Raw genomic sequence first — 27,965 nt, forward strand, 5'->3', positions numbered from 1 at the left:
GTTTGTTTTTGAGTACAGACACTTTACTGAGAAATGTCAGACCAGCAAAAAAGAACGTAGGGCAAGAAGAGTGAGAAATAAAGGCGTGAGCATTAACCAGAGGTCCTTGCTTCATGGAGAGATGCAAATTTCCCTGTTACTTGCAACATCAGCAGATAGGCTTAGAGAAAATACCATGCTCCAAAATGGACATAAAAGGGGAAATGGGGAGGGACTTTTCTATCTTTTCCATCTTCCACTGGTTAATGTTTGCGTCTTACCGCACGCATGGGGAGTGGATCTCCTCAGCAGCAGCTAGATATGAACAAAGCGTCAAGGACTCCAAAAACAGGTAAAATGAGAATCTGAAGTAGCAACGGAGAGGCGTCACATAGCACGTCCATAGCCCTCATCATTTTTTCTCCATCAGATTTGCTTGAGTATGATGTGGCACCAAGTGCCCTTTCTTGAATCTCTTATGCGTCATTTTTAGATTTTAAACAGACATGGGTGACAGAGCTCTTTAACCACCAGAAACATCTGTGCAGAGCTGTCATAACACACTCTGAGACACAGTGTAGGTGACGTGGAGCATGGAAGGTAGATAATGACCTTCCAGTCTTGTTGTTTAGTCTCGAGCCATGCACAGAGTCACAGCTCAGGGCAATATATTCCAGGATTGCATCCTTGGTAACACAGAGTCATAGGCTTATCCTAAACTTGAAAAAGAGGTTTATGGTTCATAGAAATTGCACATGTTCACCCTGGAGACGTTCTTTTCAGTTATAAAGAATATCTTCTTATAACACATAGAACCCGGGGAGGTAAATACAGACGGTTTAAGAAGTGGTTTTAATTACACTGCAAATTATGAGGCTAGTCATTAGGGAAGGCAAATACAGGATTCCTTTGGATTTTCTCTGTGAGTTGTCATAAATGAAGGTTGTTCTCTGAACCGTAACTTAGTTATTTTAATACGCTTTAAATGAATAGATTTCAGAAATGATTTGAAAACATATTAAGTCATCATAGTTGAGTCTGTCCCTGGATTTCTCTTAGTTTTCAACTATAGATTATGAAAATGAATTCAGCTACGTTTTTTCTGTCTCTCCACTGTGCTCCAGGACAGGAGTCCAAGAGTCCCTTACACCAGCCTGCTGACTCGCAGAAAGAAAAACCCCTAAACCAGATGAGCTCTTCAGATAAAAGATGCTGGATATGCCTTCCATTTCAATTGGAAAAAGATTACAGCCGCATGTTATTACTTACTGTAATTTAAACGTTAAGGAAAATCACCTCCATTCTTTTTCTTTCACATGTAAGTCATGGTCTTCCATTAGTAAAAGTAAAGTGTATATCCTGTCACTTTCTGTGAGTAAAATGATATAGTCTCATGCCTTGAAGAGTCCTCAGGATATTTTCTCTACTTTCATTTCCAGTGCCCCTGTGCTTCTCAACCTTTGCCATGTAATGAAACACAGAGAAAAGGAAATATTCTAAAGTCCCCTGAATATGGCTGGTGGAGAAGGCCACTCATGACCCAATGTCACCGAATCACATCCACAGCTCCCAGCCAGCTTCCCTGATGCTTGAGGGAATCAATAAGTGGATACTTGTGAGCCATATGTCACAGCATAAGTGACTGAGAAACTTTGCTAAACAGGACCTTATGGACCATTTCACAAACATGAAGTGATACATTTTAAGACTATCTCACCATTATCAATTCAGTAAACATGGATTTAGCATCCAGTCATGAACGATGCTGCAGGGAACCCTGTGTTCCTCTGCTCGGCCTCCCTTGGGGCCACACACTCATTTCCCCAGCTGCTGGGAAAGCTGCCTGTTGGCAGCCCACAGATGAGTCTGTCTCCAGGGAATGGCCTCAGCAGAAGGGGGTGCTTTACTCAAGCTTCTCTCACTTCGTGGGGATACAGCTCCAAAGCAGTGTTGGTTCAGTAGAAGAGAAGTCTAAGAAGTCTGTGATGTGGGCCAACTCGGAAGCATCGTTCTAGCCCCAGAGCTCATGAAGCATTGATCCAGACCTCTGTGTGACGGCCATGCAGTCCAACTGTCCAGCTTTTCCCTCTGCCCCATCCCGCTTCCCACATTCCCTTAGAGAACTTGTTCCAGCATATTCCCCAACAAACTTTCTGCCAGCAAATCTTTGCTTCAGTGTCTATTTCCTGGGGAATAAACCTAAAATGAAAACAAAGGTAAATAAGACTTAGGATTTATCCTCAAGGCACTTAGAATCCAAAGGAAGGAAAACAAGGGAACGAGTCAATATTATCAGGAAGGGTGCTATGTTATGTGTATAAATGGACTATAATGAAGCCCAAAGGGGCAAGAGGAAGGGTTGCCTCAGGGGACATCTGGGCTACTGATCATGTTATCCTCTGGGTCATCGTTCTCACTGTCCAGGGGTAGACCACATGCTAAATAAATGTTTACTGAGTTAATACATTTGGGATAGTCTTAAAATCTATCATCTTATTATTTATCGTTTAAATCACTTCATCACTTCAGAGGAGAGATTGACAATGATGGTGTGTATTAAATGATAAACAGGACTTCAATAGACAGAAAGTGATAAAAGCACATTTCAGGTAGAGAGAATAACATTTCAAAACCCCAGATCGGTGCACAAGTAGTTTGTGAAGATTCCAGCAAGAAGATACAGCTGGTGTAGACGGTAAGGGCTAGACCGGAAATGTTGGCCTGTGGCCTCAATTTCCAAGCCAATAGGTGTTTTTCCATTTTTTTCCTTCACAGACTTCGAAAACTACATATTGAATGAATTAGAGTGTTACTTAAGGCAGTCATTTGCTGTGGTAATATAGAGCTCTCAACATAAGCTGTCTTGCATGAGATATATTGGGGAAATATTTCCCATTTTCAGTTCGGAGTCAGTGGGACAAATGGGCAGAGTGTCTAGCTTTCAGAAATACCACTTCCCTCGGATGTTTTAGCTCTTCCTTCCCCTAATTTATGTACTGGAATCTGGGCACAATGACATCTGTGATCCAGCACTGGAAGAAGAAATGGAGGAAGAATTTGAATGTAAAAATGTTTTAAGTTTAAGCCCGAAGTGGACAGATAGTCCCTTCCACTCATATGCCGTTGGCTTGAACCCGGTGGCATGTCTCTGTAGGGAGGCCAGGAGCAGGACTACCAGGAGCCTAGTTTGGCAAGGTGAAGAGAGGGAGCCCCAGGCCTAATGAAAGAGGACAAGGAGCACTGTGAATGTTCTATCATAGTTGCCAATGGTTAAAGACTAGGAAATTTCAAATTACAAGCTAAATTTCTGGCCTCTGTTGAAAACTTGGGACTGAATTTTTTTAAAAAAATTCTTAGAGAGAGAGCACGTGCATGCGAGTTGGGGTGGGGAGGGGCAGAGGGAGAGGGAGAGAGAGAGGATCTCAAGGAGGCTCCATTCTCACCACTCGGAGATCATGACCTGAGCCGAAATCAAGAATCAGATGCTTAACTGACTGAGACACCCAGGCTCCCCATCCCTGCATTTTTATATGGCATAAGTCAGTTGGTTCTGCTAGATGTTATCATCCTCGGGGTACACAATTTTTGGTTCAACATGGGTATTTATAAAGATACAAGTACATAAGTTTTGTATACTTTTGTATACTTTTGTATACTTAAAGGCAATGTATACATCTTTTGAAAGAATACAATATGAAATCTATTTACAAAACATGCTATAATTAAAATTGTGATAAACAGGGAAATTATCTTTAATAAAACTTAATGAATTAAAAAAACCTAGAATTCCAAACAAGTGTTTTAAAATGTAATATGTATTAAGTAAAAATAACATGAAGTGGAAATACTTATTTTTAAATGATGGAGTATTTGTAACAGTTTTTTTTTTAATTTAGTCTCAAAGAAATTATGTATCCTTAGCAGGAATAAGCATTTGCAAATATAAATTAGAAATGTCTTTGCCCAGAATGTGAAGCTATGGCTAAATTTTTACTGGACACACTGTTGAAAGATTTAAACCATCTGTGTCATTTGCTCTTGTAAATGAACGACAGTAGAGATTTTTTAAAAATGACTGTTACATGTTCTCCACATAACATTGAAGGTACTTTCAGGTTTGGATTGGCATTTTCATTCACACGAACATGGGCCATCATCTATTACCAAGTTCACTTTAGTTTTTTGCAAATATATGGGACAGGGATCCCAACATACCTGACAGCTTCAAGAGGAATCCTTCCAATACTTCAGGACACATTGTTCAGACCACCCAAGCATCAGTCCTTTCATAAAGGATGAGACCGTGTATGCGGACGTGGGAACTACCCTGGATTTGGTTAGTCTTAACACTGGACCAGCATCTCGTAACATCCTTTGAGCAAAACTTTCAGGTCCCCCTAGGAACAGCCTGAATAGAGGAGTCCATAGCACATGGGGCTCAAGGGGCTGCACCTCAATAGGTTTTAATAGCTCACTCCCAGCCCTGCAAACCCAAATGCAGTCATCAAATATGAATCATTTTTGCAACAAACATAACTGCTTAGTAACAGAGCTTAGGTGCCGCCGTTACCTTAAGCCATTAGGTTTCCGCGGAAGCGGTGTTAGTAGGGGTAAGCCATTCTTTCCACAGGGGAAAAAAAACATTTAGACTTGCTGTTAGCCCTTCTCAAACACTCACTTAACCGTATATGTATATTTGTAGTTTAACGAAACTTGAGATGTGAGAAGTACTTTAGACGTGGTACCTAAGACAGTGTGGGCAACGAAAAGCATCTTACAAATCTGATGAGAAGAATCTTGAAAATATGAAGACACATTGGTCAGTATTTCCAGTTTGGATAAATAGTCCTCCTGTACCTCATTACCTCAGACTTGCGTGGATCATTATCACTGGCCTTATGATTTTATTGTGCTTGGCAGAGAGTGGTCATTATGTTACTTAGGATTGAGATCAGAGACCATATGATTCTCTCTAGTTACAGTAAAGTCAAGCTATTTCATTTTCTACTTATTCTCACACCCATGATTTTGTTCTTTGTGTGTGTGTGTGTGTGTGAATGTATGTGTGTAAATGTGTGCATAGTTTTATGTACTTGGCAACTGAAAATAAGATTTAATAAAATAAGGAAAATTCAGGAGTTCTCAACTACAGTTTTAACTATTCTTTGACTTAGCAGAGGACTTCTGGCAAAATGGTATCCCTACTTCAGTTAGTTCCTTGGGATCAATTTTCAGGAGAGTTTATTTCGGCTGGAGAAATAGATTTCTAGATCTAAATGCATAGGGGATTGCGAGATGGACAGTATCTTAGTCTGATTGGTAGAACTATAACAAAAATAGCATCAGTGGGATGACTTAAACAACAGAAATTTATTTCTCACAGTTCTGAAGGCTAAGAAATCCAAGATCAGAGTGCTGGCTTATTTTGTACCTGGTTTACAGATGGAGGCTTTCTTGCTGTATTTTCACATGATGGAGAGAAGGAGAAAAAGCAAGTTTTCTCATGTTTCTTCTTATAAGAGCACTAATTTGGGGCGCCTGGGTGGCTCAGTGGGTTAAGTGTCTGCCTTCGGCTCAGGGTCCTGGAATCAAGCCCCATGACAAGCCCTCTTCTCAGCTGGCAGTCTGCTTCTCCCTCTCCCCCTGTGCATGCGGTCTCTATCTCTCAAATAAATAAAATCTTTAAAAAAAAAAAAGAGCATTAATTCTCTCATGAGGGCTCCACTCTTATGATCTAAGTATCTCCCAGAGCCCCATCTCCAAATATCATCACATTGAGGATTAGTGCTTCAACATATGAATTCTGGGGGGACACAAATATTCAGTTCACAGCAGATATAGATGATAGGTAGATAGATAGATAGATTAATAGAAAAACTCTACTGAAAAATAATGACAACTCCCAAATTATATGTCTTCCCTAAAATTTTCCTGAACTGCAGACTCATATGTATAATTCAGCATCTGGACTTGGATATCTGAAAACCATTCTAACATAACATGTTCAGTAGTGAACACTAGATAATTTTCCTACTTTTAAACTGCACCAATCCTACTTTATTTATACTTTTCCATATTGTTTAAAGGTGACTTCATCCCACTAATTGCTCAGGTTAAAAATCTGAAAGTTATCTTTGACACAATTTTTTTGGCCTTCAATTCTTTGTGTAAATTTATTTTTTAATTACTTTTGAATTCTAATTCCACTGTGGTTAACATATAGCACTATATTAATTTCAGGTGTATAATATAATGATTCAATTATTCCATACATTTCCCAGAGAGCATCATGATAAGTATAGTCTTAATCACCTTCACCTGTTTTATCCATCTGCCCCCCCCGCCCCCTCCCCCCGTGACCATCTGTTTATTCTCTATAGTTAAGAGTCTTTTTTTCTTGGTTTGCCTTTTTTTTCCCCTTGCTCATTTGTTTTGTTTCTTAAATTCCACATATGAATGAAATCATATGGTATTTGTCCTTCTCTGACGGACTTATTTCGCTTAGCATTATACTCTCTAGATCCATCTGTTGTTGCAAATGACAAGATTTCATTCCTTTTTATGTCTGAATAATGCTTCATATATATATGAATTGATTATATATATATAATTGATTATATATAATATATAGTTTATATGTTCTATATATTCCATTATATTATGTTATTTAATAATATATATTCCATTATATATATTTATATGTATTTATATCCATTCATCAGTTTACTGACACTTGGGCTGCTTCCATAATTTGGCTATTGTAAAGAATGCTACAGTAAACATAGGGGTACATACATCCTTTTTAATTACTGTTTTTTATTCTTTGGGTAAATACCCAGCAGGGCAATTACTGGATCATTACATCATTCTATTTTTAATTTTTTAAGCAAACTCAACACTGTCTTCCGCAGTAGCTGCACCAGTTTGCTGTCTTACCAAAAGTCCCTAAAGCTTAGTTTTCTCCACATCCTTGCCAACACTTGTTGTTTCTTGTGTTTTTGATATTAGCCATTCTGATAGGTGTAAGGTAATATCTCATTGTGGTTTTGATTTGCATTTCCCTAATGAGGAGTGATGTTGAGCATCTTTTCATGTGTCTGTTGTCCATCTGTATGTGTTCTTTGGAGAAATGTCTATTCATGTCTTCTGTCCATTTTTTAATTAGTTTATTCATTTTTTGTGTATTGAATTGTGTAAGTTCTTTATATATTGTGGATACTAACCCTTTATCAGATATGTCATTTGCAAATATCTTCTGGCATTCAGGAGGCTGTCTTTTTGTTTTGTTGGTATTTCCTTTGCTGTGTAGAAGCTTTTTAAATTGATATAGTCCCAGGAGTTTATTTTTGCTTTTATTTCTCTTGCCTCAGGAGATATATCCATAAAGATATTCTTATGGCTGATGTCAGAGACATTGCCTATCCTCTCTTCTAGGATATTTATGGATTCAGGTCTCACTTGCGTTCTTAATCCATTTTGAGTTTATTTTTGTGTATGGTGTAAGAAAGTGGTCCAGTTTCATTCTTTTGCAAATAGATGTCCAGTTTTCCCAATGCCATTTGTTGAAATAACTGTCTTTTTTCCCATTGCTTTCTTGCCTTCTTTGTTAAAGATTAATTGACAATATAATCAGGGGTTTATTTCTGGGCTTTCTCTTCTCTTCTGTTAATCTATGCTTTTATGTTTGTGCTTTTGCCTTCATTTTACACTGTAATGAATCGGCTCCTGAATTCACCTTGTAATGTAGTTACCCTATTGGTTGTCAGGAGGACTTGTTAGCATCCTTTCCAGAGCATTTTCAAAGAAGACTTTCTGTAGAATATCTTTCAGAAGACTCAATTTTTAAGACATACATGAGGATGTTCTGAAAATAGGTGCTAAAGAAAGGAAATTTATATCTGGTGATGGTAAGGATTAGAATATTGACTTAGTCTTTAAAAAATACATCCAGATTTTCAAAAGTCAAGGCAGAATCAGTAATGACTACTGCTGTTGTTAGACCATAGGTCTTCCCATTGTTATTTTATAGAGTTAGTGTATGAAATCCAGAAACAACTAACATATAATGGCCATTAACATTAAGGCAAAAAATCCTGGCCAAAAAAATATTTTCAAGTTTTTCTAAGAGTTTGGCTGATTTGAGTTCATAGTATTGTTTGTATGCTTTACTTTTCCTAAAAATGTAGAAGATGGAGGCAATGAAATTTTTGATCAAGTGCTAATGTTTTGCAAAATTCCTTTATAATGATTCCAACAAAGTGAGTGCTTGTATGTTTTAGGTCTTAATACAGTCCATTAGGTTCTTTGCCATGGTTAGTGCAATGGTCTTTCTGCATTTGAGGTTTTCAAAATATTCAGAGAATTGTAAGATAAACATAGGCACATGTTAATAAAATTGTGATTGAGCAACTGGATAATTCTATCCCGAGGAGCTCAGATGTCCTTTGGATCTGACTCAGAACTGTATCCCATCTTTGTGGCTTTGCTTAGACTATTAGTACAGCTGGTGAGGCATGAACCAGCCACATCCCCAACTACAGAAGAGAACTTTCCCAATTTGTATGAAATATCCAGGGTATGGAATGACTTTTCAGGACTGCAATAATCTTACATCTGCTAATAAAATCTGGTTGATGTACCTTCTGCAGGCACAATCAAGTGGCTGTCTTAGCTAACCTCATGGCCAGGAAAATGGCCAGACTTCCTGATATTAGCCAATGTTTCTTTTCCAAGTCTGGGGTCACATTATTTATGTTTGACTTACCTTGTGTATAGATGACATTTTCTAATATTTTCATTATCTCAAGCAACCTCTATGCATGAAGGCAAAAATACTATTTGTTTTTCATGACAATCTTCCAGTACATTCTCTACGGATTCTTCAGTGTTTTTTTTGCTGTGTGCCACAACATTTATTATAAATCCACTGAGAGCATAAGCACTATTAAATATCTCCTATTGAGTCTCCAGTTTTATAGGCCAACAATGGTAATTTTAAATTACTCAATGGAGTTTTTAAAAGTGCTCAGTTTGTTATGGGTAGTACAGTTTTATCAACATTGGAACCCCTCAATTTCACTGATGTGGCAAGAACAATATCTGCAGGAATAGCTACCATTATTTAAGCCATTTTATGTGGTTAAGCCCTAGATCTTGGATTTGGAGAAACATTCATATACGATATGAATTGCTAGTGGTTACCATATTGTTGAGTTGAAATCCCTAATGCATGTTGTAATTTTATGAATATATATATATATATATATATATATATATAATTTCAAATAGGCAGATTATTGAGGACATTTATAACTAAAATTGAAGAATGGCTAGTTGATTCAGCAGTCCACAGTAGGGGTTTTTGTTTTGTGTTGTTTTGTTTTGTTTTTACCCTCTGGTGGTTTTGTAAGGAGGTTGTCTTATGCTGAAAAGGTTGGGATTTTATCAGCTGCAATAATAGGTAGATCTCAAAAAACTTCAATTTTCTCACGATGATCACTTTGGATATTGCTTAAGACTTTATTACCATTTTTGGCTAGAATGTGCCTTTCAGTAAAGAGAACAGGACCTAAATATACATGACAAAATTCTAACTTTTTTCTTTCTGACTGAAGAGCTTTAGCCAGCCATGAGTTTCTTTACAAGGTAGAGTGAGTCTTTTTGGGAGATTTCGAGAACAGATGTAAGCAAGAGATCACCTATAAATTGAATGAGGGTTGATAGTCTCGGAAATGTTATGCTCTTTGTATCATTATTTAAGTACTGAAAGAAATATGAATGCACATTTGCAAATCCCTAAGTTATTGCCATGTCAGTATATTTTTGGTCATTCCAATGGAAGACATTTAGTTATAAAGCAAAAAAATAAAAATAAAATCATAATCATAAACACCGCTTCTTTGTAAAGTCCTATGCATGTGTAACCCCACTGGGAGCAGTGTACCTGAGCCCCCATGAAGGGTATTCTAAATTTCATTGGGTTGTTCCTTCATCAGGATGATATTCTTGCTGTACGCAACCTAATGTTGTCACTAATTACATAAATTGAGAATTGGGGCTTATGATGAGAGAAGTAAGATAAATTGCAAGACAGTTTTATTTATATTTTAGGGAATCAGCCAAATGAAAAACAAAGAAGACTCAAACCCAAAGTTCTGGGCCCTGGGTCCTTTCCTCAGTTGCTGTGATGAGTTACAAGCTCTGAGGGAGCAGAGAAAACCCCCGGGAACGTCCGTCTTCATCACGACAGAAATCTAACCTGTGTGAACTTCACCATTGTATGTGCGGAGAGGGTTGGAGAACACTCCTTGAGTGCTGGCCAGCCTGCACTAATGTAGACCTGCAAACACGATTTTCCAGTGCTCTGCTTTCTGGAGTGCATCATTGGGTCCCCTACACGCTGGTGCTTTATGCTGACGTCAGCCTCTCCCTTGCAAGATGCTGGAACAATTTTATCACTGCTGTTGAGGTTTGACAATGGTAGCAGCCGACTGTTTCACTCTTTTTGCCTTTTAATATCCTAGGAGCCACTACCCAAAGAGAGGATATGTTGCGATCATAAGGAAGCTCTTTCAGAACACAGCACAGGAAAGTAGGGAGTCAGGTGCCCTGTGGTGCCTGAATGCCTATGAACTGTTTCTTAAAGTAAATCTTAATAAAAGGGAGGATACACAAGGGGGATGGAATCAGGTGAGGAGGAGAGATTAATACTATAATATTTTTTCCTTCCTCCAGTACACCCAACCATTGAGTTTTGCTTCATCCTTTCTCAGGAGTGAATATAGAAAGTGGGGCTCATGGATCACTTTACTTGGCTTCTGAATCCATCAGGTTAAGTTTAGTGTTGTAAAACAAACAAACAAACAAAACACACACACACACAAAATCAAATGGGTTTTTACAACAGAAATTTGTGTCTTCTTTGCACAAAGTTCCAACAGTGGTGAGAGAAGCGAAGAGGCTCCCTCTGCTCAGCATAGACATCTGGGGACCCAGGCTTATTTCGATGTCAGCACTCAGAGAAAAGACCCCAGGGAAGAGACAGGGTTGGAGAATAGCATGAAAGGCTCTTCTTGAGAGGTAACCCCCAAGCCACATTTGCTGTGTGTCCACAATGCAATCACACTGAACTGCAAAGATGCTGGGAAATGTTTTCTAGCCTCAGGTAAATATTGCGTACCTTTTTTCTTACAAAAAAATCCATAGCATCAATAAACAGTATTTTAAAATACTTTAAAAATATCTTTGAAGTCAGTAAAAAAAAAAAGTCAACTAAATGTATCTTTTGGTTGTTACGCATAATTTTTGTAATAGATTTAATGGATTTAATACATTTAGTAATGTAAATACAAGGTAGTAGATGTATTAAGGAACCAGAACATAAAATTATGTTCTGAAAAGAATATTTTAACCAATGTTTAAATTACATAAATGTTAAGGATGCTGCATAAATAAGTCTGGTTAGAATTCTTTATGATATTAAAAAGCAAAATGAAAACTGCTAAAAATTTTTTAGGGAGAAAGTCAAGTCAAATTAACAGTGAAAACCATAACATGTTTAGGATTACATCTGAAAATGATGGCTGAGTCTGATTTGAATGGTGTGTGCCTAGCAGTGCCACATGTATTCTCTCTAAAACTCTAATTAAAATTCTTGAACCAAAGGCATAGGGGGAAAGAGACAAAAATTCCAAAGTACAGAAAGCAAAGACTGGCAGAACACCTACAGTCAGAATCTTGGAAGATTTGACAGTAATTATAAGGTAGACAGATCTGGAGTGAGTATAATCTTCTAAGACTCGAGCACATAGTGTACTTTGAATCAGCTTCATGAGCTAAAGTCTACCTGAAGCAGGTAGGAGGACGCTGAGTACCTCCATCACCACGTTATCAGGCTTAGTTTCATGGGATGAGCTCCAACCTGTGGCCCTTAACTGTGGTAATGTTTTTCCATCCAGCAAAGAAGAGGACCATAAAATAACTAAGTGAAGAGTCGGTAAACTGGTGGTTTATTCTGGAAGTGTAATCTCTTGAGGAAAGGCAGGCATGTGCCATCAGGAAAAGTCTTGAGAGCAACACACACTAGGAAATTATAATTCTTTATTTGCTGTATCTATCCAGAGAATGGGACTGTTACGGGAAATGAGGCTCGTTGGAGATTGCCAGGAGTTCCATTGGAGCAGGATTTTTGTTTATTCACTGCCTCAACCCAGTGCCTTGAGCAGTGTCCAGCACATAGTAGTTATTAAGTATATGGGGATACAGAAAATTGATGGGAAATGTGGCCTTCAGCTTTATTCCACTGTAAATCTGAGGATAAATCTAAGGGATGTAGGACAGACAATATAATCATTATCATTATTATCATAAGCATCATAATTTAGTATAATTATATGTAATATTTATAGAGCTCTATACCTAACTGCCAGACACTCTATGAACACGATTTTATTTGATGTTATTCATATGACAACTCTAGGACATAGGCAATAGTATTATCGTCATTTGAAATGAACATGCCAGAAGTTACTAAAAGTAGCAACTCTAGGGTTTGAACTCCAGCATTCGCTCCGAATCCAAGTTCTTAACTGAACTAAACATAAAGAAGTCATATGATGGCAGGTACTGCTCTTGGAATATTTTTCTCCTCACATATAGTGTAATAGAGCCCCCAGGTATTCCTTTGGCATATGGGACAAATTTTACCGGCTCTGTTAAAAGGGGATGGCATCACAGAAATGTGTTCGATCCGATGCCATGGAGTGGAGGTGGGATGTGCAAGACTAGAGGGCTTCAGGGAAGAGACTGCAGAGAATAGTCCTTCCTCCCAGGCCTGGCTCTGTAGGTACAGCTATGACAGAAGGTACTTCTATTGTTAAGAGTTCTCTTCCGTTATGCAAACCTCCTAGAAGACCAAGTGAGTGTATTGTCTTTCTACCCAAAACCGCTGTTTTAGAAACACGTGATGTAGCTTCTTCAAGGAAAGAAAAATGGGATAAGAGTTCAGGATCTCATACGTATAAGATTGGCTTTTAGGCGTAAAAGCTATGTCTAGACAAACGTGCTTGGCTGAGGCTTCCTGTACCCTGGACCAAACAAACAAATCAACAGGCTTTGAAAAGAATTTAAGTGAGTGAAAAGTCATGAGTCTGGTCTACAAAAATTTGTGAAAACTCATTCTTTAAGGTAATCAATTCAGGGGGCTCGCAAATCCGAGGTCACAAACACTCTGGATGCTCGAGGATGGGCATCCTCAGAGGGTCCATGAAAGATGATAGACAAAGAACAAGCTCCCAAAGACAGAGGCTGGTCCTACAGATGAAAAGGAAATCCTCCCCCTCCTCCGCCCTGGAAAGTAGAATCAGGGGTTGACACCTGACAAGCTTAAGAACGTACTGTATGAGCAGTAAAGGAAATCATTCTTGGTGTCATTAAGGAAGGTTTGATGATTGCTGTTGACCTACTAGTCGTTTATTATTTGGATGTTTTAATTATGATTACTCTCAGGGTTTATACCCACCATTTATAAATAATCAGGCCATTGGAGGTTGTGTCTTGGCCTGTGGGAAAGAAATCAACATCCCTTAGGTATCTGGTCCTTGGAAGAAGCTGTGGTAACTGACAACTTTGGAATTGCTTCTTTGTGGGTGGAAATCAGTGTTTTCCCTGTGCCAGGATAGGTGCTTATGGATGGATATATTGTATCAGAGGTCAACAGTTTTACCCAGTTTCTTTTTATCCTTCTTCACTAATAGGAACTTAGAATATAAATTGGGCACATAATGACCTAGTACAAAGCTGATGTTTTGCAAGTTACGTTGAAGCTAAGTGTTGCAGTGTGACAGTGTTCTGGTCACAGTCAGTGGCACATAAGTAGAGGTGGTGTGTGTAACTTCTGACGAGTCTTAACAAAGGCAGTGTCTCAATGTTATCTCTTTCTGTTGGGTTGAATGCCAATGTGATAGTTGGAGTTAGCCATCTGGGACTATGGGGTAGAAATCTAGTGTGGAGAATCCTAGGTCTCTAATGATATTTAAGGCAGAATACCTGTCTTAGAATGCCCAACTCTGTCTTTTTTAAGCCTGTTAAAATCGCTGTTACTTATTTTTTGAATTTCCATCTAAACTTTATCCTTATTGATTCATGTTGAATGGCAATTAAAAGAGACTCTACCTTGATAAACCCTGAGGACATGTGAAGTAAAATAATTAGGAAAAATATAAGAAGAGAAATATATGAATACTTTTGGGTGCAAAGAACTAAATTGATTTACTGTTTTTCAAATACTGTGGGGGAAATGATTAGAGAAACTTCATTTCTGGGCACACAGCTAGAAATGCTGGTTGAGGTATAAAAATACATTTTCCTAAAAACATGACTGAGCTGATGCGGAAGAAAGGAAATTCTTCAGAAGTGACAAATTCATTGGGGCAAGAAAGTCTTGGAGCTATTTGCTTCCTTGGGACATATTTGCTCATTTCTGTTGATGCAGAATCTAGGTATTGCTAGACTAAAGAATCAGAGAACAGGAGAGCAAATTGGAGATCCTTTCAATAATGCTGGAACCACTGAAAGCTGACATTCACCATGAGCTGACTAGATGAAAAGAAAAAAAAAAGAACTCTACAAAGGACAATGGTGGGATCTATAATTATCTTGAACTTGGTTCTAAACAGAGTGGGAAAAAATTTTCCCTTGAAAACTTCTAAACAGAAGCCTATTCTTATTTGGATTTAGGGCAATTGATATTACCTATGTGGCCAGAAAAAAACCAAGCTAAAATATATATTCTAATTATTTCCATGTGCTAAGTGCTTTTAGGAAATTAGCAAAAGAAAACTAAAATCTTCTTTGAGGGAAGCATTTTAAAAAAACACCTCAAGTTCTTTGAAAAATGTCATTGGTATTTGATCAGGATGGCATTGAAAGTGTACATTGCTCTGGGTAGCATAGACATTTTAACTATGTTTATTCTTCTGATCCATGAGCATGGAATATTTTTCCGTCTTTTTGTTTCTTCTTCAGTGTCTTTCAAGAGTGATTTGTAGTTTCTAGAATATAGATCCTTTACATCTCTGGTTAAGTTAATTCCAAGATAACGAATGATTGGTGCTATTGTAAACGGAATGGATTCCCTAATTTCTGTTTCTTCAGTCTCATTGTTTGTGTATAGAAATGCAACTGATTTCTGAGCATTGATTTTGTATCCCACGACATTACTGAATTGTTCTATAAGTTCTAATAGTTTGGGGGTTAAGTCTTTTGGGTTTTCCATATAGAGTATCATGTCATCTGCGAAGAGAGACAGTTTGACTTCTTCTTTGTCGATTTGGATACCTTTTATCCCTTTTTGTCTTCTGATTGCTGTTGCAAGGACTTCTAGTACAATGTTGAATAATAATGGTGAGAGAGGGCATCCTTGTCATGTTCCTGATCTTAAGGGAAAGGTTTCCAGCTTTTCACCATTGAGAATGATATTTACTGTAGGCTTTTCATAGATGGTTTTTATGAGATTGAGGAATGTATCCTCTATCCCTACACTCTGAAAGGTTTTAATCAGGAAAGGATGCTTTTTGTCAAATGCTTTTTCTGCATCTATTGAGAGGATCATATGGTTCTTGACTCTTTCTTGTTGATATGGTGTATCACACTGATCGATTTGCGAATGTTGAACCACCCCTGCATCCCAGGGCTGAATCCCACTTGGTCATGGTGGATAATCCTTTTAATGTACTGTTGGATCCTTTTAGCTAGGATTGTGTTGAGAATTTTGGAGTCCATATTTATCAGGGATATGGGTCTATAATTCTCCTTTTTGATGGGGTCTTTGCCTGGTTTGAGGATCAAGGTAATATTGGCCTCACAGAATGAGTTTGGTAGTTTTACTTCTGTGTCTATTTTTTGAAACAGCTTCAGGAAAATAGGTATTATTTCTTCTTTGAATATTTGGTAGAATTCCGTGGGGAATCCGTCAAGCCCTGGGCACTTGTTTTTCGGGAGGTTTCTGATCACTGCTTCAATCTCTTCATAATTAATTGGTCTGTTTAAATAATCAATTTCTTCCTGTTTCTGTCTTGGTAGTTTATAAGTTTCCAGGAAGGCATCCATTTCTTCCAGGTTGTTTAATTTATTGACATAAAGCTATTTATAAAAGTTTCTAATGATCCTTCCTATTTCCTTGGTGTTGGTTGTGATATCTCCCCTTTCATTCATAATTTTATTAATTTGGATCCTCTCTCTATTCTTTTGAATAAGTCTGGCCAGTGGCTTATCAAACTTATTTATTCTCTCAAAGAATCAGCTTCTAATTCTGTTGATCTGCTCTACTGTGCTCCTGGTTTCTAATTCATTGATCTCTGCTCTAATCTTGATCAACTGCCTCCTCGTGCGTGGGTTAGACTTGTTCTTCTGTTCCAGCTCCAGCTTCTTGAAGTGAGAATATAAAAACTGCATTTTAGATTTTTCTATTCTTTTGAGTGAGGCTTGGATGGCTATGTATTTCCCCCTTAGGACTGCCTTTGCAGCATCTCATAGGTTATGGACCAATGTGTTTTCATTCTCGTTGGTCTCCATAAATTGTTTAAATTGATTTTTGATTTCCTGGTTTACCATTCATTCTTGAGCAGGATGGTTCTTAGTTTCCAAGTGTTTGAGTTTCTTACAAACAAACAGTCTTTAAATTTGTGTGGAACCAGAAAAGGCCCCGAATCGCCAAGGAATTGTTGAAAAGGAAAAAGAAAGCTGGGGGTATCATGTTGCCAGATTTCAAGCTATACTACAAAGCTGTGATCACAAAGACAGCATGTTACTGGCACAAAAACAGACANATTCATTCTTGAGCAGGATGGTTCTTAGTTTCCAAGTGTTTGAGTTTCTTACAAACAAACAGTCTTTAAATTTGTGTGGAACCAGAAAAGGCCCCGAATCGCCAAGGAATTGTTGAAAAGGAAAAAGAAAGCTGGGGGTATCATGTTGCCAGATTTCAAGCTATACTACAAAGCTGTGATCACAAAGACAGCATGTTACTGGCACAAAAACAGACACATGGACCAGTGGAACAGAATAGAGAACCCAGAAATGGACCCTCGGCTCTTTGGGCAACTAATCTTTGATAAAGCAAGAAAAGACATCTGGTGGAAAAAAGACAGTCTCTTCAATAAATGGTGCTGGGAAATTGGACAGCTACATGCAAAAGAATGAAACTTGACCACTCTCTCACACCATACACAAAGATAAACTCCAAATGGATGAAAGACCTCGATGTGAGACANTGAGACCGGAATCCATCAAAATTCCAGAGGAGAACACAGGCTGCAACCTCTTTGATATTGGCCACAGCAACATTTTTCATGACACATCTACAAAGGCAAGAGAAACAAAAGAAAAAATGAACTTGTGGGACTTCATCAGGATAAAAAGCTTCTGCACAGCCAAGAAACAGTCAAAAAAACTAAGAGGCAGCCACGGAATGGGAGAAGATATTTGCAAATGACACTACAGATAAAAGACTAGTATCCAAGATCTACAAAGAACTTCTCAAACTCAATACACGAGAACCAAATAAACAAATCATAAAGTGGGCAGGAAGATATGAACAGACACTTTTCCAATGATGACATACAAATGGCTAACAGATACATGAAAAAATGTTCAAAATCATTAGTCATTAGGGACATTCAAATCAAAACCACATTGAGATATCACCTTATGCCAGTTAGAATGGCAAAAATTGAGAAGGCAGGAAACAACAATTGTTGGAGAGGATGTGGAGAAATGGGATCCCTCTTACACTGTTGGTGGGAATGCAAGTTGGTACAGCCACCTTGGAAAACAGTGTGGAGGCCCCTCAGAAAGTTAGAGATTGAGCTACCCTATGATCCAGCAATTGCACTACTGGGTATTTACCCCAAGGATACAGATGTAGTGAAGAGAAGGGCCATATGCACCCCGATGTTCATAGCAGCAATGTCCACAATAGCTAAATTGTGGAAGGAGCCGAGATGCCCTTCAACAGATGACTGGATTCAGAAGATGTGGTCCATATATACAATGGAATATTACTCAGCCATCAGAAAGAACTATTACCCAACATTTGCAGCAACATGGATGGGACTGGAGGAGATTATGCTAAGTGAAATAAGTCAAGCAGAGAAAGACAATTATATGGTTTCACTCCTTTATGGAATATAAGAAACAGGAAGATTGGTAGGAGAAGGAAGGGAAGAATGAAGGGCGGGTAAACAGAAGGGGGAATGAACCATGAGACACTGTGGACTCTGGGAAAAAAACTGAGGGCTTCAGAGGGGAGGTGGTTCGGGGATTGGGATAGGCTGCTGATGGGTATTAAGGAGGGCATGTATTGCGTGGTGCACTGGGTGTTATGTGCAAATAATGAATAGTGGAACATTACATCAAAAACTAAGGATATACTCTATGGTGACTAACATAATATAATAAAAATTTTATAAAAATAAATAAATAAAAAAATAAAAATACACCTCAAAAATATTCTAAATAAACTGGTAAGAAACATAAACTTACAACGAAAAACCTTTAAATATATAAGGGAAAAAATTGTCCTCAACAAACCAACAAAGTGTGCAATTGTGGATAAGGAAAGTTTGTATAGAATGAATATAATGGTGATTCTTATTTGTTAAAATAAAGTATAAAACTTAAAATCAGAATTATGATGAAAGAATAAAAATCTATTAATGTGATTTGATTAAAAACAAATAGACTTTTAAGAAATTAAAAATATAAGAATTGATTTAAAAAAAAAATTGGTGCCTAGGTGGCTCAGTTGGTTAAGCATCAGACTCTTGGTTTTGGTTCAGGGCATGATTTCCAGTCCAGAGATGAGTCCCTCATCAGGATCCACGCTTAACGGGGAGTCTCTTTCCCCTCTCCCTCTGCACCTTCTCCTGCTCAGGTGCACTTTCTCTCTCTCTAAAATAAATGAATAAATTAAAAAAATAAAAGGTCAATCAGTAGGTGGGGTAAGCCAAAGATAAGGCACAGCTTGGAAGAGGGTGAACAGGAGGACACATCTGAAAATTAAAAAACCCAAGATAAGCAACGTGGAGGCAGGTGCTGGGAAATGTGAACGAGAGGAAAATTAGAATAGAGAAGAGAGCAAGAAATATTTTAATACAAGGTCCAATTTTTTAATATATAAAAGGTGTACAACAGCCAAAAGAAGAGGATAGAAAGGACTGAAGAGATGAGATTTTCAAAATATAAAATATATAAAATATAAAACAACTGATAGTGTTCTGGCATTGATGGAAGACACAGGTCTTTCATTTCAGAAGCCCCATGATTCCCAAACAGGAATAACAAACAGAACTCTGTACCCAGACACAAAACACCGAAATGCAGAAGATACTCTAATTAAAGAGAAGATTTTAAAACTCGCCAGAAAGAAGGGCCACACCACCTGCAAAAGAAGGGCAATTAGTGTGATGATGTGTTTCTTAGCAATAATGATGCAGCCAAGAGACAGTGGAATGATAACTTCGAATCAGAATCCTATACCCAGGGACACAATCTTTTAGGAAGACAGACTTTTACAAAAGAGTGTATTATTAAAATATCCTCAGGGCGTCTGGGGGGTTCATTCAGTTAAGCAAGGGACTCCTGATTTAGGCTCAGGTCATGATCTCAGGGGGTGAGATGGAGCCCCACATTCAGCTCCCTGTTGTGCTGGGTGTGGAGCCTGCCTAAGATTCTCCACCCTACCCATACACACATGTGTGTGCTCTCCTTCAGTCTCTTAAAAAGAAAAAAGTGGAGAAATGTTATAAAAGAAGGGAGGGATGGAAGGAGAGTGGAGCATTAATGAAACATTATACTTTGCACAAACCTAAGAAAAAAAGTGATAGCCTCAGGTTTCTATGAATCAGTTCGTTAAAATCAATGGAACTACATTAATGAAGTTTATAAAACATTAAAATTTAAGAACTTTAATTGCATTTTTTCATGTATAAAAGCTACAGAAAGTTCTAATGCACAGCATAGTTTTTAAACCTACAAAAAAGGAGATGAAGATTTATCAAGTATAAGTAAAAACGAGAAAGCCAAGACTTAGAAAGGTGGTCTATGTGGATTACATCGTTTAAAATAGAAATAAGATGGCATGACTATTATAGGTATTACTGCAAAAAGAAGGCAAATGTAAACTTTTTCTCCATAGAAGTTTTATATAATGTAAAATTCTACAGAATAGCAATATACAAACAAAACATTTAAAAAAGAATTAATGGGTGGTATGAACACAACATAGACTAAAGAAAGACTTGATAGTTATCTAATTCACTGGGAAATAAAATTGTTTTACATTGATTCTGGATTCTAAAGTGTAAATAGTTTCAGATAATAAATACCTATGAAAATGTGAAATATAATTATTAATAGAAGCCAAAACACCTGTAAGCACACTCTAGAAAACAGAAGAACGTGAATACTAGCAGTCATAGTTGATACCATAGAAAAATTATGAAGAAATGGAAGCAAAATAATCAAAAGAACAAAACGGAATGCAATAAATAAAGTCAAATATACTTCATGTATCACAAGTGCTAGCTCTTATAAAAATAAAGAATTTTTTATTATTGCTGCTCTTTAATTCAGCCAGCCCATGATAATATGCCAAATTAAGGATTTTTTTAACAAAATCAAGCAAAATTGCGAAGTACATTAAAAATAGGAAGAACAAAAATACTTATCTTTCATATGTCAATCATAGAATCTAAATGGTGAAGATTTTTTATATTGATAAGTATAAATATAATATATATAAAACTGAAAAGCCTAAATACACACCTTTACTTATGCTGATGTCATCCTGCCCTACATATACAGATTTGTTGCAAATGCTGAAAGAATAATTTTAAGTGATTTCCATAGAAACATCAACTGATTCTAACAATAAAAAATTTTTTAAAAGATTTTATTTATTTGACAGAGAGAGACAGCCAGTGAGAGAGGGAACACAAGCAGGGGGAGTGGGAGAGGAAGAAGCAGGCTCCCAGCAGAGGAGCCCGATGCGGGGCTCGATCCCAGGACCTCGGGATCACACCCTGAGCCAAAGGCAGACCCTTAACGACTGAGCCACCCAGGCGCCCCATGACAATAAAAATTAAACTGGCTACCAGATATTAATAAAACATGAAGTCTAGCAATCAGTTACAAAAAAGAAAAAGATCTCAACAAAATTACAAAATATATAGGAATACTAAAACAAGAATTGTTTAGAATTTCTAGAGAAACAATGACCAAATTTTCCTGAGGAATATAATAATTTAGTACATGCAAAACAATTTAACTCACCTGGGATTTGATCAAATTTGGATCAAACTAGCAAGATTCTCCTTTTCTTTAAAAAATAATTCTCATATCGATGTGGACAAATAAAGAAGACAGAATAGCCAAGAAAAAAATTTTTTTAATGATTTTTTTTATTATATTATGTTAATCACCATACAGTACATCCCCGGATTCTGATGTAAAGTTTGATGCTTCATTAGTTGCGTAACACCCAGTGCACCATGCAATACGTGCCCTCCTTACTACCCATCACCAGTCTATCCCATTCCCCCACCCCCTCCCCTCTGAAGTCTTCAGTTTGTTTCTCATAGTCCATAGTCTCTCATGTTTCATTCCCCCTTCTGATTACCCCCCTTTTCTTTATCCCTTTCTTCCCCTACCGATCATCCTAGTTCTTATGTTCCATAGATGAGAGAAATCATATGATAATTGTCTTTCTCTGCTTGACTTATTTCACTTAGCATTATCTCCTCCAGTGCCGTCCATGTTGCAGCAAATGTTGAGAATTCGTTCTTTCTGATAGCTGAGTAATATTCCATTGTATATATGGACCACAGCTTCTTAATCCAGTCATCTGTTGAAGGGCATCTCGGCTCCTTCCATGATTTGGCTATTGTGGACAATGCAGCTATGAACATTGGGGTGCATATGGCCCTTCTCTTTACTACGTCTGTATCTTTGGGGTAAACACCCAGTAGTGCAATGGCTGGGTCATAGGGTAGTTCAATTTTTAACTTTTTAAGGGACCTCCACACTGTTTTCCAGAGTGGCTGTACCAACTTGCATTCCCACCAACAATGTAGGAGGGATCCCCTTTCTCCACATCCTCTCCAACAATTGTTGTTTCTTGCCTTGTCTATCTTTGCCATTCTAACTGGCGTAAGGTGGTATCTCAGTGTGGTTTTGATTTGAATTTCCCTGATGGCTAATGATTTTGAACATTTTTTCATGTGTCTGTTAGCCATTTGTATGTCTTCATTGGAAAAGTGTCTGTTCATATCTTCTGCCCATTTTATGATTTGTTTATTTGTTTCTCGTGTATTGAGTTTGAGAAGTTCTTTGTAGATCTTGGATACCAGTCCTTTATCTGTGGTGTCCTTTGCAAATATATTCTCCCATTCCGTGGGCTGTCTCTTAGTTTTTTTGACTGTTTCCTTGGCTGTGCAGAAGCTCTTTATCCTGATAAAGTCCCATAAGTTCATTTTATCTTTTATTTCTCTTGCCTTTGGAGATGTGTCGTGAAAAAGGTTGCTCTGGCCGATGTCATAGAAGTTGTTGCCTATGTTCTCCTCTAGAATTTTGATGGATTCCTGTCTCACATTGAGGTCTTTCATCCATTTGGAGTTTATTTTTGTGTATGGTGTGAGAGAGTGGTCAAGTTTCATTCTTTTGCATGTAGCTGTCCAATTTTCCCAGCACCATTTATTGAAGAGACTGTCTTTTTTCCACCGGATGTTTTTTCCTGCTTTATCAAAGATTAGTTGCCCAAAGAGCCGAGGGTCCATTTCTGGGTTCTCTATTCTGTTCCATTGGTCGATGTGTCTGTTTTTGTGCCAGTACCATGCTGTCTTTGTGATCACAGCTTTGTAGTACAGCTCGAAATCCGGCATTGTGATGCCCCCAGCTTTGTTTTTCCTTTTCAACAGTTCCTTGGAGATTCGGGGCCTTTTCTGGTTCCATACAAATTTAAGGACTATTTGTTCCAGTTCTTTGAAAAATGTCCTCGGTATTTTGATCGGGATAGCATTGAAAGTGTAGATTGCTCTGGGTAGTATGGACATTTTAACTATGTTAATTCTTCCAATCCATGAGCATGGAATATTTTTCCATCTTTTTATGTCTTCCTCAATATCTTTCAAAAGTGATCTATAGTTTCTAGCATATAGGTCCTTTACGTCTCTGGTTAAGTTAATTCCAAGGTAACGCATGGTTTTTGGTGTTATTGTAAATGGGATGGATTCCCTAATTTCTCTTTCTTCAGTCTCGTTATTCGTGTATAGAAATGCAACTGATTTCTGGGCATTGATTTTGTATCCTGCCACCTTACTGAATTGTTCTATAACTTCTAATAGTTTGGGAGTGGATTCCTTTGGGTTTTCCATATAGAGTATCATGTCATCTGCAAAGAGAGACAGTTTGACTTCTTCTTTGCCGATTTGGATACCTTTGATCCCTTTTTGTCTTCTGATTGCTGTTGCAAGGACTTCTAGTACTATGTTGAATAATAGTGGCGAGAGTGGGCATCCTTGTCGTGTTCCTGATCTTAAGGGAAAGGCTTCCAGCTTTTCCCCATTGAGAATAATGCTTGCAGTAGGCTTTTCATAGATGGCTTTTATGAGATTGAGAAATGTACCCTCTATTCCTACACTCTGAAGGGTTTTAATCAGGAAAGGATGCTGTATTTTGTCAAATGCTTTTTCTGCATCAATTGAGAGGATCATATGGTTCTTGAGTCTTTTCTTGTTGATATGATGTATCACATTGATTGATTTGCGAGTGTTGAACCATGCTTGCATCCCAGGTATGAATCCCACTTGGTCATGATGGATAATCCTTTTAATGTACTGTTGGATTCTATTAGCAAGGATCTTGTTGAGGATTTTGGCATCCATATTCATTAGAGAAATCGGTCTGTAATTCTCCTTTTTGAGGGGGTCTTTGCCTGGTTTGGGGATCAAGGTAATATTAGCCTCATAGAATGAGTTTGGTAGCTTTCCTTCTGTTTCTATTTTTTTGAAATAGCTTTAGGAGAATAGGTATTATTTCTTCTTTGAATGTTTGGTAGAGGTCCCCAGGAAAACCATCTGGGCCTGGAGTTTTATTATTTGGAAGGTTGTTTATCACTGACTCAATTTCTTCAAAGTTAATTGGCCTGTTTAAGAACTCTATTTCTTCCTGTTTCAGTCTTGGTAGTTTATAGGTTTCCAGGAAGGCCTCCATCTCTTCCAGATTGCTTAGTTTTTTGGCATATAGCTAAGAAAATTTTTGAAAAATTTTAAAATTTTTTTTGGAAAATTCTAACGTAAAATTGACCTCCCAGATATTAAGTCATATTAATAGAAAGAGTAAAATAAGTGAGTGCCAAATAAACTTCAAGTAGAGAGGTTTGAAGCAGATTTTCAAAATGTACAGCTCTGATCTGTAATAAAGGAGCATCTCGAATCAATGCCAAAATTGTATTATTGCTTTTATCAACATGGGAAAATAGACTAAGTCATTTAATAGTTCAATTCCTCTTATATCATTTACTCAAATAAATACTGGAGAGACCAAATACTTAAATGCAGAGAGAGAAACCATAGGGGTGTCTGCGTGGCTCAGTCATTAAGCGTCTGCATTCGGCTCAGGGCGTGATCCCAGCATTCTGGGATCGAGCCCCGCATCGGGCTCCCTGCTCTGCTGGCAGCCTGCTTTTTCCTCTCCCACTCCCCCTGCTTGTGTTCCCTCTCTCGCTGGCTGTCTCCCTCTCTATCAAATCAATCAATAAATAAAATCTTAAAAAAAAAAGAGAGAGAAACTGTAAACATACTTGAGGGAAATGTCAGTGTGGTGGGGAAGGATTTTGAAGCATGAACTCAAAGAGAAAACACTAAAAATATATGGATTAATCTTCAGTAAGTGAAACCTTCTAATTCATACAAATTCAAATACATGCTAAAAATTAAGAAAAAATTTAAATCATCTGTATCATTAACTAAAACTGGTGTATTCCTTCAAGAAGTCTTACACACAGAAATAAAGTAAACCTAAAATAAAAAAAAGTTAGAGTATAAATGATTCTTAATTATATGGTGATGTCCAATTTGAAAGTAATCAAAAGCATAAATTAAAAATTTAAGTGGATTTTTAGCAGAAATGAAAAATATTTATAATTATCTGTATTGATGAGAGAATATATAAAATTCCCTCAACTGTATATTTGCATATATATATATACACACACACACATACATATAAACAACATATATACATATACATTATTGAGGCAATTATAAGGTGTTAAGTCTGGGCAATTTGCTACTAAAAGTCAAGACACTTGGACAACATGTTATTTGACATTTGATTAGCTCTCTTAGTAACTATAACTAGCCACAGTTCTATTGTCCATAGGATGAGAATAAGGATAATAATTTCTGTGTATATGTGGTGTATTTATTGACATATAAAGAAATTAACTTGTTATAAAATGAGAGAAATTACCTAATTGTTATATATCCAGGTTTCCAATTATGTACCTTAATAAATAAAGAAAATGGGTGCCATATAAACAAAAGTTATTCCCCAATGATTGTATTATGTGATTTTTTTTACTAGAATGAACTTGTATTAATTGTGTAATTAAGTATAAAATATAAATGAAGGCAAAAATTGAGTAGGACTATAAAAGCAGAAATTACATTCCCTTGCCCTTAATTGAGTGTAATCAAATGGTCGAGCCTTTTCCTAACCAACTTTATTAACACTTTCCTTACTGAGTTGTAAATTATACTTACCAAGAGATTTCTGCAGGTTTTTAAGGATCTAGCTTCTAGCGGTCAGCTATGGTGATGTCCCAGCTTTTGTCTTTGTACCTGTGTGTTATGCTATTGGAGTTCCGACGTTTCCCACAGCTCCTTGGCCTTAACTGCGATACAAACCCTAGTCTGTCATCTTCCAGACAGGGTGTGATTTTCTCTATTAATTTATTCCCCCTTTGCTACCTTCTTACCATACTTTCACATTCCTCTGAACTCGAGCTTTCTCTATTCTTATACTAATAGACTTTGTGCTAGCCTTCTTTTTCAACTCGTCCATTAACAAACCAAAAACAAGCTCACATTAAAGGATTTAGATGTGTTTCACCAGCTGAATTATTAAGAGATAAAGGTGTTCAGACAGATAAAGAGAATTTTGGTGATCATGACTTCAGTGTTTTAGCTGAGCCTTTTAAAATATCATGTCGCCTTGGTAAAAAATAACACGTTGCATGTTCAAAGTAGTTGTAATAAACGTCTAAAGCAGCAGGTTGCAATTCTATCCACGTTATATGCAGAAGAAGAAGGAAAAAAGGGTTATAAATGAAGGGTCAAGTTCAGTGGCTTCTGCAGCTGTTACTTGCCGTTTATTAAATTTGTTTAAGCAATCAAGCAAGACGCTGTGCAACCATAGTGAGACTTCTCCATTGGTTTCAATACAACATACAGTTAATTAAAGTTTTTGTTGTGTACATATATGTATCTTAACATTTGACTTTCAACTATGTAAAACATTTGTCAGTGGCCATCTAATAAAACTCAGAGTAGTAATATTTGAATTTTTTAATAAAGTTTCCTGTGGTTGGATGGTGACATTTTTCCTCAATTATTTTTAGTTGGTTAAATATATTTAAATATATTATATAATGGCCTAGTATCTGGGGTTGTTTTAATAACAATCTGTGAATAACATTTTAAATACAAAATGTTGTTGCTTGAAAATCGGAATGGCAAGATCGGATCTAGGATTTTTTTCAGCTAGAGAAGAAAAATGTGATAATGAAATCAGAGGATTGCAACAAAAGGAACTCGATTTTTTAACTACATTGGGCAAATTCTTTTCTGGTTCCCACTAGTAGAATAGAAGTTGCAGCCCGAACTATTATCAGAATGCTTGCTGAGATTTTTCATTTTTAATGAACAGAAGTTGGTTGAAACTCCATTTCCAGCTTGCTGCTCTTACTTCTTTATAGATGCCTGCCCACGTTCCTGGGTTTGGGTCTCAAAGGACGATGGTAGATTTACTTCTAAAGAAAATGTTATCAGCTATCCCATGCTTCTGAGCAACACTAGCATAACGCATAGAACTCTGACACCGTTTCTTCAGTGTGGCTAGTCAGTGTACAGGGCAATGACCTTAAAAAACCCACAAGTCCTTAATTACCTGACTGTGAGCATTTAACAAGAGGCAGCCATCACGTTTGAACTTCAAGACCATTGATTATTAGTGTTTTCTGTTTTTCCCAGTTAATTTTAATGGAAATATTTTTGGAAGATGCAAGTAATTTTATGAAAAAAATCTCTTTTTGGAATAATTTAATACTGAAGACAAAATTGGATTTGTCCATTGGATTTCATGTTGAGTTATTTCAGGAACAATATATGGATTATCCAGCAGTTTCAAAATAAATTTTTTTCCTAAATAGCTTTTATTTCAAGACTCTTAGTTATAAACTTAAATTTTATCTTACTAATGGATATTTAGGATGTGATTGCTAACTTAAAAATATAACTTTGCTTTTTGTCTTCAACTAGAGCTTGTCAAAATTTTTTTTTAAAGATTTTATTTATTTATTTCAGAGAGAGAGAGAGAGAGCCCGAGTTGGGGGAGGGCAGAGGAAGAAGGAGAAGCAGACTGCTGCCTTGGGGCTCGATCCCAGGACCCTGGGATCACAACCTGAGCCAAAGGCAGACACTTAATGACTGAGCCACCCAGGCACCCCTAGAGCTTGTCTAAATTAAATACATGCTGAAAAGGTCTTCAAATTGAGGTAATAGATGATACTCTAATAGAAATGACAGCAGTAATTTCTAATTACCTATATTTGATGTCAACCAAATGTTATCTGTGCCTATTACCAGATATCAATAATCTACACATAATACAAACATCTCTTCCTATTTTTTATATATTTGAACAATGTC

At 37.2% G+C, this 27,965-nt stretch overlaps 1 pseudogene; it reads left to right on the forward strand.

Annotated features, from left to right (window-relative positions):
• The first annotated feature begins 267 nt into the window (after window positions 1-267).
• The window catches only part of LOC117795054, a 97,516-nt pseudogene continuing 69,818 nt past the window's right edge, over window positions 268-27,965 (forward strand).

This window comes from Ailuropoda melanoleuca, chromosome 6 (assembly GCF_002007445.2).
Source record: "Ailuropoda melanoleuca isolate Jingjing chromosome 6, ASM200744v2, whole genome shotgun sequence".
NCBI lineage: Eukaryota > Metazoa > Chordata > Mammalia > Carnivora > Ursidae > Ailuropoda > Ailuropoda melanoleuca.